The sequence below is a fragment of the Oryctolagus cuniculus genome, chromosome 8 (assembly GCF_964237555.1).
Source record: "Oryctolagus cuniculus chromosome 8, mOryCun1.1, whole genome shotgun sequence".
In the NCBI taxonomy this organism is placed as follows: Eukaryota; Metazoa; Chordata; class Mammalia; order Lagomorpha; family Leporidae; genus Oryctolagus; species Oryctolagus cuniculus.
Genome location: NC_091439.1, coordinates 26,765,630 through 26,780,725, shown reverse-complemented (window position 1 = coordinate 26,780,725; position 15,096 = coordinate 26,765,630). Strand labels below are relative to the sequence as shown.

Genomic DNA, 15,096 nt, shown 5'->3' with positions numbered 1-15,096 from the left:
GTGCCTATATTTTACTTTACTCCTGCCATTAATTACCTGTGGACCTGTATCATGTCTCCCTCAGACCCATTTATTATAATGGTGCCTGCTGGTATCCCTGCAGCTAGCAGTCTGTCAGCATTTCCATTAGAAACCCCATTTCACAGGGGCTTAAAATTCAACTGTAAAATTGTGCTTTAGGCTGTACATGTTTAGAGTACATGATGTGAGCTATGAAGCTTTTTATTTTTAGCACCCCAAAGACAAATTTGAGGGGGGAAAAGTTGCTTTACAATTGATGTGCATATGGCCCTTAATTTTTGTGATAAAAAGAGTTCTATAGTCCTAAAAGCAATGCAATATTATACAATATTTAAAGGTTTTTATTTCATTCCTTTCAGGTTGGAAGCATGTTTCTGTGTAGTTTATGGAAACTCAGTCCAAAATAGGTGATAGATTCACTCTTTGCCTCTTTAGTTTAATTCCATTAAAAATACATGACTGTTAACATTTTTAGGAATTTTTAAATGTGTTTTTATTCATGGGGAAAATTCAGGAAATGTTCTACTGACAACATGAAACTGATCTTTCAAAGTACTTTGAGTGGTATCCATGAAGCTCTTCATTGAACTACCTTAAAATATTAATGATTTTTACAAACACTTCACAATTCAAAAGTCATAAATTTAAAGAAAGTTAACATCTCAAGAGTTATTAAAATTGCTCTTATTTTGGGTAAGAAATCAGTTGAGTTTTCAGATAACATACAGGAAATCCAGTAAAATATTAATTTCAATTTTGAAGAAAGTTCAGTATAAATATTTCCTAAATATTGCATGGCACATACTTATACTAAAACACATTTATTTATTGTTTATCTGAGATTCATATTTAACAAGATATTTTCATTAGTTAAACCTGGCAACCATAGATATCAATGATTACTTCCCACATTCTTGTAAACTAAAGTTAGAATTCAATATTGTATACCATTTTAGGAATAAAATAATGGGAAAATAGAGATAGTGTTGGTTGTCTCACAAATTTGCATAGGTTATAGAAATACTTTTTCAGAGATTAAGACTGTCATTAAGAAATAATATAGTTGGGACCAGTGCTGTGGTGAAGCAGGTAAAGCCACCATCTGCAGTGCCGGCATCCCATGTGGGCACTGGTTTGAATCGTGTCTACTCCACTTCTAATCTAGCTCTCTGCTATGGCCTGGGAAATCGGTAGAAGATGGCCCAAGTCCTTGGGTCCCTGCTCACATGGGAGACCTGGAAGAAGCTCCCGTCTCCTGGTTTCAGATCAGGACAGCTCTGGCCGTTGTGGCCATAGGGGGATAACATGACAAAGAGGGAAAGAGGCGTATTTAATATAGAGAATTTCCCTAGAGTGAGAATTCAGAGAATTAGGTGCAAAATCACTAACGGGTGGGGGAGGGGGTAAGATAGTGACAAAAAGTACCAACTCATCTCCCTGAAGGACTCATATCCCTGAAGGATAGATAAATATTTAAGTGAATCATAAAGCACGTAACTACTTAATACATTTCAAGCCCTTGTATTAGATTCAATGATAAAATTAACTCAGAAAGAAGATCTCACTGAACAATAAATTTTGAAGTATTTGACTCACTCACACCCCAAATTTTTTCCTCATACAACCTCAAGAGACTAGATGAAAATAAATGGAGTTCAGGAGTTGCTAGGAAATTAATCGGCAATAGGGATTTGAGTAAGTTGTGTTGTGACAACACTTACTCAAGTTTAAGAGTCAGTCGTGAGTACTGCCCTCATTAATTATTAATGAATTATGGCTCTAAAACACTAATTTCTCCATAGTTTAACATAGTACAAGGGTAGGCTGAATGACTTCTGAAAAAAGCTTATTTTATAGTTAGTTGTATGGATCATATTTGAAGAAAATGTAAACTCCATCTTAAAACCTTATAAAATATGAGTGAAATCATGGGAAGAAAGTTTTGTAAGCATAAATTTATATGCAGAACAAAAATAAAGTGAAATCATATGCATTAGAGGAATAATAAAATGAAATATTAAATGAAGAATTGGTGAGCCAGAATTGTATAATATGAAATCTCATTCTTTCAAGAGAAAAACAATATGTAGTCCACAGCATACTTTTATTTACTCAATTAAAAATAAAATTTTAAAAATAACAAGACATAATTGGAACTACAAAATATAAAGCAATTAAAAAGTACACCTCATCATAATTTTATATCACCAGAGGCAAATATGTATTTATATTTATGTTTAATCAACATAATTTGTACTTTGTGTCTGTTATTTTTAACAAGATGGTTTTTTATTGTTTTTGTTGAGTAGGACTTATTAATATGTTCAGAATATTTTTTAAACTTTTATTTAATGGATATAAATTTCCAAAGTACAGAATATTGATTACAATGGCTTCCCCCTATAACGTCCCGCCAACCCGCAACCCTCCCCTTATCCACTCCCTCTCCCCTTCCATTCACATCAAGATTCATTTTCGATTCTCTTTATATACAGAAGATCAGTTTAGCATACATTAAGTAAAGATTTCAACAGTTTGCTCCCACACAGAAACATAAAGTGAAAAATACTGTTTGAGTACTAGTTATAGCATTAAATCTCAATGTACAGCACACTAAGGACAAAGATCCTACATGAGGAGTAAGTGCACAGTGACTCCTGTTGTTGACTTAACAAATTGACACTCTTGTTTATGGCATCAGTAATCACCCTAGGCTCTCGTCATGAGCTGCCAAGGCTATGGAAGCCCCCTGAGTTCACTGACTCTGATCATATTTAGACAAGGTCATAGTCAAAGTGGAAGTTCTCTCCTCCCTTCAGAGAAAGGTACCTCCTTCTTTGATGACCCATAATATGTTCAGAATATTAGTCTCTGATCAGATTAATGATTTGCAAGGACTTTTCCCCTTCTGTGATTTGTCTTTTCATTCTTTTGATGATGTTTTCTGATAGACAAAGTATTTTTAGTTTTGATGAAGTCAAATTTATATATTTTTCTTTTGTTGACTATGCTTCTTTTTTTTTTTTTTTTGACAGATAGAGTTAGTGAGAGAGAGAGAGACAGAGAGAAAGGTTTTCTTTCCATTGGTTCACCCCTCAAATGGTCGCTACGGCCACAGCTATGCCGATCTGAAGCCAGGAGCCAGGCGCTTCCTCCTGGTCTTCCATTGGGGTGCAGGAACCCAAGTACTTAGGCCATCCTCCACTGCCTTCCTGGGCCACAGCAAAGAGCTGGACTGGAAGAGGAGCAACGGGGACTAGAACCCGGTGCCCATATGGGATGCCGGCGCCGCAGGCGGAGGATTAACCAAGTGAGCCTTGGCCCCGACTATGCTTCTGATATAATATTGGATATTATATTTTTAAAATAATGGTTTATGTTACTGTAATTAGTAAAGTAAATCCTCAATCAGTAATTCCTTGATATTGGAAATAGCTAATAATTTTAATAGCTATCAAAATAGCTATTTTGTGAAAATTTTTTCAATATTAATATTTTTTTGCTGTGTAACAGCATATTCACAGTTTACAGGGATTAGGACTCAACGATCCTTTTGAAACACAGGCTGGTGCATTATTCTGCCTACTATAAGTAGCTTAATGTAACATTCTGTGAAAGTTAACTTTATGTGTCACCTTGGCTAGGCCATGGGGGTGCCTAGAAATTGATCCAAATATTATTCTATGTGAATATGTGAGATTGTTTCTGTATGAGATCAACACTTGAAGCTGAAGCAGATTACTTCCCTAATATAAGAGGGCCTCATCCAATTAATTGAAGACCTGGACAGAGCAAAATGATGCAATACGAGGGATCTCCTCCTGCTGTCTGTTTAAGCAGGTCCTTTGAACTTTTCTAGTCTTTGTGCTCAGACTAACACATCAACTCTTGGCCATCACACCAGTTTGCTTTTGAACTGAAACCTACACTGTTGGCACTCCTTAGTCCCAGGCCTTTGGACTTGTTCTGGACTCACATGTTGTCTCTATAGCATCCCCAGTGTGTTGACTGCAGATCTTAGGACATCTCGAGACCTGCCTAAGCACAAGATCTTAACCACTAAGAAGTTGATGGATGATGTCTGGATAGATAGATAGACAGACAGACAGACAAATAGATATCCTACTGGTTTGGATTTTCTGGAGGTTTCTGATTAAGATCCCTTCCATGTACATTATATTCATAGTTAGCTCAGTCTGATAGGACTAATATTACAAAATACCACAAACTAGGTGAGTTAAACAACAAAAATTACTCCTCATATTTCTGGATGCTGGGAAGTCCCAGTGCTTCTGAGATAGCAATTTATTGTGGCTTAAATTTACATTTCCTCACTGACTTTGAAGTCTCTTTTGTTGAGAATATTTTCCTGTGTTTATTGAACATTCACATATCATCATGGAAGATACCTGTTCAAATCCTTTGTCTATTTTTAATTGGTTTATTTGTCTCCTTATTTAAGATTTCTCTACATGAAGAGGCTTTAAAATGTAGAAAATTCAACCAAAATGTGAAAGCAAGAATATAAACTTTATTTCTCAATTTGGCTCCATCAGGTTCAAGATATATTTGTAAGTGATTATATCATCATTTAATCTATCTCTGAATAAATGACAATCCTGTGGATTTAACCATGCCAATGCAGTCTTTTCTATATCATTAACTAAAGAAAAAATGGACATTCTTAAGGATATTTTTAAAGATTTAATTATTTAAAAGAGTTACAGAGAGAGAGGGAGAGATATCTTATATCTGCTGGTTCACTCCCCAGATGCCCACAATGGCCAGGGATGAGTCAGGCCATGGCCAGGAGCCAAGAGGTTCATCTTGATCCCCCATGTAGATGGCAGGGGCACAAACACTTGGGCCATCTTGTGATGTATTTCCAAGGCCACCAGCAGGGAGATGGATAGGAATTGGAGCAGTTTGTATACACAAATCAATGCCCATATTGCATGCTGAGGTCAGAGATGGCAGCTTTACCCTCTATGCAACAATGCCAGCCCCATGTTGATAATTTATGATCAGGAAACAAATGAAGTCAGAAGGAGCTAAATTGGGCCTATAAGGTAGATATATAAAGTAATATATAACATAACAATTTCCAATTGAAACTCAAAACTGCCTTTGATGAGAAAAATGAGTGTGCATCTTGTCATAGCAGAGAAGGAATCACTAGTGAAGAATTCCTGAGCATTTTCTGCTTTCCCAATAAGCAGATGCTGTAATTCTCCTATGCTCCAAAAAATCAACAAGCAAAATACTCAGAGCATCCAAAAGAATTGTCGACATAACATTTGCCCTTGTGCTATCCATTTTTGCCATATCTATACCACTTATCTTCTTAGTAGCCATCATTTTGATTATGCTTTGTATGGATCATCTTCTGTTACACTTAATAGAAGAAATGCTTCAGAATCTTGATATCAGTAGTATAACATTTCCATTAAAGCTCAGCTTGCATGTATAGCTGATCTGAGCACAAGAGTTTTGGTATATGTTTAGCAGAAATTTTGCTCCACTTTAGTTTTTCAACCACGATTGTATAAGCAAAATCAACTGATATATCTTAGTGTTGATTATTGTTTCTGCAGTGGTCAATCTTCTTCAATTGGGGTATGAACAAGATTATCATTTTCTTCATCAATTAATGTGGAAGACCTGCCACTGTAGGCTTTGTCTGTAATGCTGTTTCTGCCCTTCTTAAAATGAATTATCCACTTACAAATTGATGATTTCTCTGAAACACTGCCTTCATAAACTTATCTTCAGCATCAGTGAGTTCACCATAAATTGGATGTTTGTTCTTTGATTTTAGCAGAAATCATGATGCTCTAATGGAAATTATTTTCTTTTTTTAACTTTTGTTTAATGAATATAAATTTCCAAAGTACAGCTTATGGATTACAATGGCTTCCCCCCCCCGATAACGTCCCTCCCACCCCGCAACCCTCCCTTTTCCCTCTCCCTCCCCCCTTCCATTCACATCAAGATTCATTTTCAATTCTCTTTATATACAGAAGATCAGTTTAGCATATACTAAGTAAAGATTTCTTTCTTTAAGGTTTTGTAATTTTCATCGTAGAGATCTTGAACGTCCTTGGTTAAGTTTATTCCAAGGTATTTGATTGTTTTTGTAGCTATTGTGAATGGGATTGATCTTAGAAGTTCTTCCTCAGCCATGGCATTGCCTGTGTATACAAAGGCTGTTGATTTTTGTGCATTGATTTTATACCCTGCTACTTTGCCAAAATCTTCTATGAGTTCCAATAGTCTCTTAGCAGAGTTCTTTGGGTCCCCTAAATAAAGAATCATGTCATCTACAAAGAGGGATAGTTTGAGTTCTTCCTTCCCAATTTGTATCCCTTTAATTTCTTTTTCTTGCCTAATAGCTCTGGCTAGAACTTCCAGAACTATATTGAATAGCAGTGGTGAGAGTGGGCATATCCCTGTCTGGTACCAGATCTCAGTGGAAATGCTTCCAACTTTTCCCCATTCAATAGGATGTTGGCTGTGGGTTTTTCATAAATTGCTTTGATTGTATTGAGGAATGTTCCTTCCAAACCCAGTTTGCTTAGAGTTTTCATCATGAAAGGGTGTTGTATTTTATCAAATGCTTTCTCGGCATCTATTGAGATAATCATATGGTTTTTCTTCTGCAGTCTGTTAATGTGGTGTATCACATTGATTGTTTTGTGCACATTAAACCATCCCTGCATACCAGGGATAAATCCCACTTGGTCTGGGTGGATGATCTTTCTGATGTGTTGTTGCATTCTATTGGCCAGAATTTTATTGAGGATTTTTGCATCTATGTTCATCAGGGATATTGGTCTGTAATTCTCTTTCAGTGCTGTATCTTTTTCCGGCTTAGAAATTAAGGTGATGCTGGCTTCATAGAAATAATTTGGGAGGATTCCCTCTTTTTCGATTGTTCTGAATAGTTTGAGAAGAATTGGAGTCAGTTCTTCTTTAAATGTCTGGTAGAATTCAGCAGTGAATCCATCTGGTCCTGGGCTTTTCTTTGTTGGGAGGGCCTTTATTACTGTTTCAATTTCTGTCTCAGTTATGGGTCTGTTTAGGTTTTCGATGTCTTCCTGGTTCAATTTAGGTAGGTTGCATGTGTCCAGGAATCTATCCATTTCTGATAGGTTTCCCTGTTTGCTGGCATACAAGTCCTTGTAGTAATTTCTGATGATTCTTTTTATTTCTGTGGTGTCAGTTGTTACGTTTCCTTTTTCATCTCTGATTTTATTGATTTGGGTCTTTTCTCTTCTTTTTTTAGTTAGTTGGGCCAATGGGGTGTAAATTTTGTTTATTTTTTCAAAAAACCAGCTCCTCGTTTGGCTGATTTTTTGTAATGTTTTTCTTGATTCAATCCTGTTGATTTCTTCTCTGATTTTAATTATTTCTCTTCTCCTACTAGATTTGGGTCTGGTTTGCTGTAGGTTTCTGAGGAATCTCCAGACTGACTTCCATAGTGGCTTAACCAGTTTTCATTCCCACCAACAGTGGGTTAGTGTGCCTTTTTCCCAACATCCTCTCCAGCATCTATTGTTGGTAGATTTCTGAATGTGAGCCATTCTAACTGCGGTGAAGTGAAACCTCATTGTGGTTTTGATTTGCATTCCCCTAATTGCTAGTGATCTTGAACATTTTTTCATGGGTCTGTTGGCCATTTGGTGGAAATTATTTTCAAATTGTATCCTTCCTAGTGCCTCAGATTCTTTTCAAACTTGTTATAACAAGTTAACATGAGTTTATTTTGATGAAGCAAAATTTAAAAGCAATGCATAATTTTTTCATGATATGTATTGTCTATGAGCTTTCTGGAGACCCATTACATAATCTAAATAAAATTATTTATCACATCTGATTTGCAAATATTTCTCATTCTTTAAGTCATACTTTCACTTCCTTCATGATGTCCTTTGAATCATAAAAGTTTTTAATGTTGCTATTTTGATCAACTTACTGCTCTTTTCTTTACTATGTGCCTTTGATTTCATGTCAAGGGAATATCCCCTGATGCAGAGTCATAAATGTTTATTTCTATGTTTTCTTCTGAGAATTTTACTGTTCTAGCTATGAATTTTAGGTCTTGATCCCCTTTCAGTAACTTTTTCAACATTATGTACAGAATGGGATCAAGATTATTCTTTTATATGTGGCTAACTGCCAAGTACCATTTGTTAAAAGATTATTACTTCCCTTTAGTGTGGATGTGAATAATTATGTACCAAGTGCTTAAGAAATACATACCTTCACTCATTGGCACCTTCTGGGTGAACAAGATGACTTCCAGGAAGGTACAAAATGCCTTGAGAGAGTCAGTAAAATATACAAGACTTGAGTTTTGCATGGTGATTATGGGAATGGACTAAAGATCTCTATGTGTAGTTTGAAATTCTTTCCAACATTGAAGATGAAAAACCTAGACATTCTTATTATCCTGCTGAGTCCTGGGGCAAAAGTGATTGGCATAAAGATAGGGCTAAAATAGTGCCGTGAGTGAAATATCAAAAACTGAGTCTGATTCTTTATTGCAGCAATCTATAAAATGAAACAAAAATTTTTGTAAGTCATGTAACTTGTATTGGCCTTGTATTTAACACATATAAGCAATTATAATTGGTAAGTAAAAAGAAAAATAACCATATTCAAAAATGGAAAGAGAAATTCGTACACACTTTTTCCGAAGCAAATTACAAATGGCGAAGAAAGATGTGAAAAGATGTTCAACGCCCTTAACCATAGGAAACTCCAAATCAAAACCGTAATTAGATACTATTTCATATCCAGTGGGGTAACTAAAAATAAGAAAGACAAATAATAAGTGCTGATGGGGATATGCAGAAATTTTTATAGTCATATATTGTGTGGGATTGCAAAGTAGTACAGCTACACTGGATAACGGCTTGTCAGTCTTCAAAGCCTAAAACACAGAGTTACAATGCAAGTAGGAAGTTACACTCACAGGTATATATCCAAGAGAGTTGAAAATATATCTGAAGAAAACACATACTTACATAAATGCTCATAATAGAAGCATTATTCATAATACTCCAGAAATGGGAATAAACAAATGTGCGTCAACTGATGAGCGAAATGTATTCACACAATTAAAGATTATTTAGTGATAAAAGGAATGGCACACTGATGCATGCTACAACATGAATGAATCTTAAGACTTTTAAACTCAGAGAGAATACAGTGATGGACTAGTTGCCTACATGAGCAAAAATAGTTCTGGTCATCATCTATTATCTTGCTATAGCCATTTGAGGGAAAGAGGAAAATTGCCCATTATCATTAGAGCTGTACTGAAAATGTATTAAGCCAAGCTTTCCACCAAGAGCCCAAAGTCACCATGATGCTGATCATGGAGGCAAGGGACGTTTAGGGGCCTATCCTGCTCCTGATCAGCTGATGAAGTTAATATGCTTCTTTTCTGATTGCAAAGCCTAGAATGGCACATCAGGTATTCAGTCATCTATACCAGAGCAGGCAGACAAAGCAGGGAAGAATTTATAGAATGTGAATCCAAAGATGAATTGAAATTGTTTTTAAAGAAAGAAGGGGAAAAAGACAAGGGACACACATATGTTGAAGTATTCAAGTCCAACAGAGTTGAAATGGATTAGCTGTTGAAGCATAGTAGTCTGCATCATCCTGATGCTGCCAGTGATAGTTCAGTCTGGCTTAGAGGACTCCCATTTGGCAGTAACAAAAAACAGATTGGTCAGTTCTTTTCAGGGCTGGAAATTGTGCCAAATGGGCTGACACTGATGATACACTTTCAGGAATAGAGCACTGGGAGACCTTCATGCAGTTTGTTTCACAGTAGATAGCTGAAAAGACCTTAAAGAAACCCAAGAAATGAATAGGCCACAAGTACATTGAAATCTTCAAGAGTAGCCAAGCCGAAGTCTGAAGCCAATATAATCCCCTCAGAAGCTCAGCAATGACCAGATCCCTATAGGAGGCCCTGGGCTGGCAGGGGAGTAAAGCATTGGCAGGGGAGCTGGGTTTGAATGGGTGAGGTAAGGTGCCTGTGTTGAAGGGTATGGAGACTAGAATGACTATGGTGGTTATAATGATGGGCATAGTTTTAGATGTGATAGATTTGGAAGAGACCTCAATTACTGTTTCTCAGTAATGCCTGATCATTAATATGGAGATGATGGATCCAGTTACCAGAGCACCACATGGCACTGTGTACACATGAGGGGTTACCTTACATAGCCACTGAGAATGATATTTATAATTTTTTCTCATCTCTAATCCAATGAGAGTCCATATTGGCAGAGTTCCTGGTAAAGCAGATGTTGAATTTGCGACTCATCAAGATGCAGTGCAGGTATGGCAGGAGATAAAGCTAATATGCAATTCAGTTATTCAGTTTTGAGGAGCTTTTCTTGAATTCTGCAGGAACAGAAGAGAGGATTAAGATATTAACTATGTAGAAATCTTTTGGACTTGTATGGCAGGGGCAGTTCTTAGTGCTTGTGGTAGCCAAATGATGGGAGGAATGGGCTTATCAAACCAGTCCAGTTACGAGGGTTCTGCTAGCCAGCAGCTGAGTGGTAGTTATGGAGGTGGTCAGAGAAGAATGAGTGAATATGAACACGTTTGGCAGGAGGATAGAAGGGACTCTCAGTCTAACCTCATTTAGGTATAGAAGATGTATTAAAAATTATTGCAGACATAAATGTTGTGCATTTATGGGAGTGGAATAGAGTGGGGGTATGTCTAGTACATCCAGTATGATTGGCAAATTAGAGATACAATTAATTTTCATCAATTTTGGTCACGTTGTTTCTTTCTTCTTTCTTTGTTTCTTTCTCTTTCCTTTTTTTAAGAAAACAAATATTAAGTTTAATAATTTTGCATTATAGGCTTGCAATTTATGCTTACTTTACGGTGAAAGTCAAGATTTTTTAAGACTTTAAGTTCAATCACTTTAAATACTGAAACATATAATAAAGTTCAGTACTGACCATAACTGTTAAAGCATATTTCAGCTTTTTTCAAATTCATTGTTTTGTAGGATTATAAATAAAGCAGGAAGCATATTTAGGTTAAAGCAGTTTCACTTATGTTAAATGTTGCTCTTATTCCACAACGCATTGAAAACTTTAGATCTGTGTTGAGAATCATGCTTTTCAGTAAAACTCAAATACAGGAGCTTTGTCTATGATTCAAAATGAAAACATTCAGCATGTCTGTTAATTGTAGGTTTTTTTTATTTAAAATCCTGCAAGGCATCTGAGTGCACACTTTAACCTTTTTTTAAGGTATGGGACAATTTTGAGAGGCAAAGACAGTATTTCAGGAATTGGATTGTATTGTTTTTATGAAATTTTAAGACTTTGATAAAATCTCTCCTTGGATTTTGATTTCTAGTTAGATGTACTGTATTTAGTGGATCTTGTTAAATAAATCTTCCTTTGAAAAACTGGGAAATCAAGAACCCAGTCACAAAAGACTTCACATTTTATTATTCCATCTGTAGGAAACATACAGAAAAAGGCCACTCCATAGACAGAATGTAGATCAGTGGTTGTCCAAGAAAGTTAAGAGGGAGGGATTGGAAGTGATTCTTTAATGATATAAGATTTATGTTTTTTGGGGAGGAGAGTTTGAAATATTCTAAAATCAGATAGTGATGACGGCTGCACAACTCTGTAAATATACTAAAAATTATTCATATGCATATTTCAAATGTTTGAATTGTATGATATTGTTGAATTACATCCCAAAAAACACACAGCAGAGTGGACTGAATTTATTTCATGATAATGTACTATACACACTGTGTAAGAACTAAAAGAAAAGAGCTCATAGGCCTCGAACATGAAGAAAACAAGGACATGTAAATTCTAATTATGATCATTTTTTTTGTTCGGTTACACTATATACACGTGCTGAAACATTGAACTGTATCACATAAAATGTAAAAGTATTGTAGGCTAATAAAAAAATAAGTAGTAAAAATACTGTGCATAAAATTATAAATATTTCATATTTCCCTCGTTGAAAATTGAATGAAACGTATTTTTTCCAGATTTCTTATTTAAAACTCACTCTTTGGTGTTCTCTTTGTCTTGGCATTTAAGATGCTGGTTAGCACAACAGTGTCCCATATCAAAGTGCCTAGTCCTAATTCCCAGCACTGGTTTCTGACTCCAGCTTTCTGTTTATTCAGACCTTGGGAGGCAGCAATGATGGCTCAAGTAATTGAATTTCTGTCATCTGTATGGGAGACCTCGATTGAGTTCTCAACCCAGCCCCAGCCATTGTGGGCATTTGAGAAGTGAACCAGAAGATAGGAGTTCTCTCTATCTGGTTCTATCTCTATCTCTATCTCTATCCCTATCCCTATCCCTATCCCTATCCCTATCCCTATCCCTATCCCTATTTCCATCTCCATCTCCATCTCCATTCCATCTCCATCACTATCTTACCTCTTCTAAACAATCAAATAAATCAAATTTTGAAAGCATAATCCTATAGCCATACTACAGTGCACATCTGTATCTGAGGTTGTATGGTTGACACATCCCAAATATCAATAATAAAACATAAATTTTGATCAACTTAGTAAAAAAAGAAAGAGGAATCCTACAGGCCCAAAATATTTTATTTTTTAAAAGGATTGTTTCATTTATTTGAAAGGCAGAGCTACGGACAGGGAGAGGCAGAGGCAGAGAGAGAGAAGTCTTCCATCTGCTGGTTCATTCCCCAAATGACTGCTATAGCCAGAACTGACCAGACTGAGGCCAAGAGCCTGGATCCGGGGGCTCCATCCTGATCTCCCATGTGGGTGCAGGGATCCAAGCACTTGGGCCATCTTCTGCTGCTTTCCCAGAGCACATTAGCAAGGAGCTGGATTGGAAGCTGAGCAGCCGAGACTCGAACCAGTGTCCACATGAGATGACAGTGCTGCAGGCTGCAGCTTAACCCACTATACCACAGTGCCAGACTCCCAAAAGTGTTTTTAAAAGTAATGTTTGTGATCCTCTTTGCATTTATGTGCAAATTTCAGAAAGGATTTATTTTAACTCAATGTTATGCTAGAATGAGAAACATAATTGTTACATGAGGTGATAATGAAAATTATTTGAAGAATATTACTTTTCAAGTCCCAAACTGATGCATTGAGTTGGGCTTCCATTATTTTTCCCTTGAAGATGCACTATTTTTAATTGTGTTGCTATAATTTCATGTGCAAGAATCCACTGGCAATGAAGCCCTGATTGTGCAGAGCTGTGATGTTCAGGTTCACTCACAGCCAGTGTCTCTTAGTGCTGGGTGATCATGAAAGCTTGTTAGGGCTAGTCATGTCTAATGACTATGGCACAAGTTAGGATGATAGCTTATGTGACCACTCTGTCTAAAAATGTTTCTATGGTCCTATGATCAATGATCTATTTAGTAAGCTAAATTATTTTATTAAAAAATCATTTCTCATAACCACTTGAAGGATGCATGATGACCTGAGAAAGCAATACAGGAAGGAAAGGAAGCAATTTTCATAAAGATCAATATAGTGCAGAGATTCTCACTCAGGGTGAATTTTCTTCCTGGGCAATATTTGGTGATGTATGGAAGTGGCTTGGTACACCTTCTAGGAGGAGAGACAGAAGAAGAGGGGATGCCCTTTTAATGAGTAGAGACTAGCATAGTGCTAAACATTCTAAGATGTCCAGGACAAATGATACAGATGGGGCTGGCTCTGTGGAATGGCTACCATATGGGCACCAACCACAGTCCCAGCTGCTCCACTTCCAATTCAGCTGCCTGCTAATGTGCCTGGGAAAGCAGAGGAAGATGGCCCAAGTGCTTGAGCCCTTGCACACACATAGGAGACCGAGAAGAAGCTCCTTGCTCCTAGTTTTAGCCTGGCCCAGTCCCAATCGTTGTGGCCATTTGGGGAGTGAACCAGTAGATGGAAGATCTCTCTCTCTCTCTCTTTCTCTCTCTCTCTCTTTTTCTCTTTGTAATTCTGACTTTAAAATAAATAAATCTTTTTTAAAAAAAAGTTATCTACAACAAAAATTATCTGGTATAAAATTCCTGTAAGACTAAGGTTGAGAAACTTCAGAGTTTACATTTTCAGGGAGGGAATACAAAGCGTGTTGGTATAACTACCTATACTTTAATTAAATGAAGTAGTTATGCTTTGTGGATTTTTATATGCTCATTATAGTTAATAGAAGGCATTGAAAAAAGAAGGCAGGAAAGATTGAAAGAAAGAAGTGGAAAAGAAGAGGAGAAAATTGAAAACAGACTCCTGGACAGACCGATGACAGGAAATAAATTCAAATACATATCATATATTTTTGGAAATTTTTAAACTTTCAGAGAAACAATAATTGTCAACCTACTAGAATAAAATACATTTATCATACCAGTTTATTTTATTAAGAAAAATAACATATATAAGAAAATATCACATAAAATAAGATAGTAAATTAATTTTAGTTGTATCAGTATAAAGTGTTAATACATTTGTAGCAAAGTAAATTTGGTCATGAAAATTCATGCAGCCATAAATGTTAAGAATGTTATTGAATATTATGTCATATTAATAATTCAGAAAGTTAAGAAAGTCTCCTTAGATTGATGCAATGTGCCCAATATAGTTCAATGCTATAAACATTTTAAATTGGAAAGAAGATAATTTCTTATTATGATAAAATACAGCTGTTGAATCATAATAATAGCCAGTTTAACATGATGAATACTATAAAAACTCACATTGAAATTAGGAAAAAAATCATCATTTAATTTTTAGATATGTCTAGAAATCCAAAATAGTACAATATGAATTTTTTTTTTATTTGACAGGTAGAGTTAGTGAGAGAGAGAGACAGAGAGGACGGTCTTCCTACCATTGGTTCATTCCCCAAATGGCCGCTGCGGACGACGCTGCCCCAATCTGGAGCAAGATGCTTCTTCCTGGTCTCCCATGGGGTGCAGGGCCCAAACACTTGGGCCATCCTCCACTGCCTTCCCAGGCCACAGCAGAGAGCTGGCCTGGAAGAGGAGCAACCAGGACTAGAACCCAGC

The 15,096-nt window shown here is 36.4% G+C and overlaps 1 pseudogene; it reads left to right on the top strand.

Moving 5' to 3' along the window:
* LOC100349517 (heterogeneous nuclear ribonucleoprotein H2-like) overlaps window positions 1-10,696 on the top strand; it is a 96,576-nt pseudogene extending 85,880 nt beyond the window's left edge.
* Window positions 10,697-15,096: the final 4,400 nt, after the last annotated feature.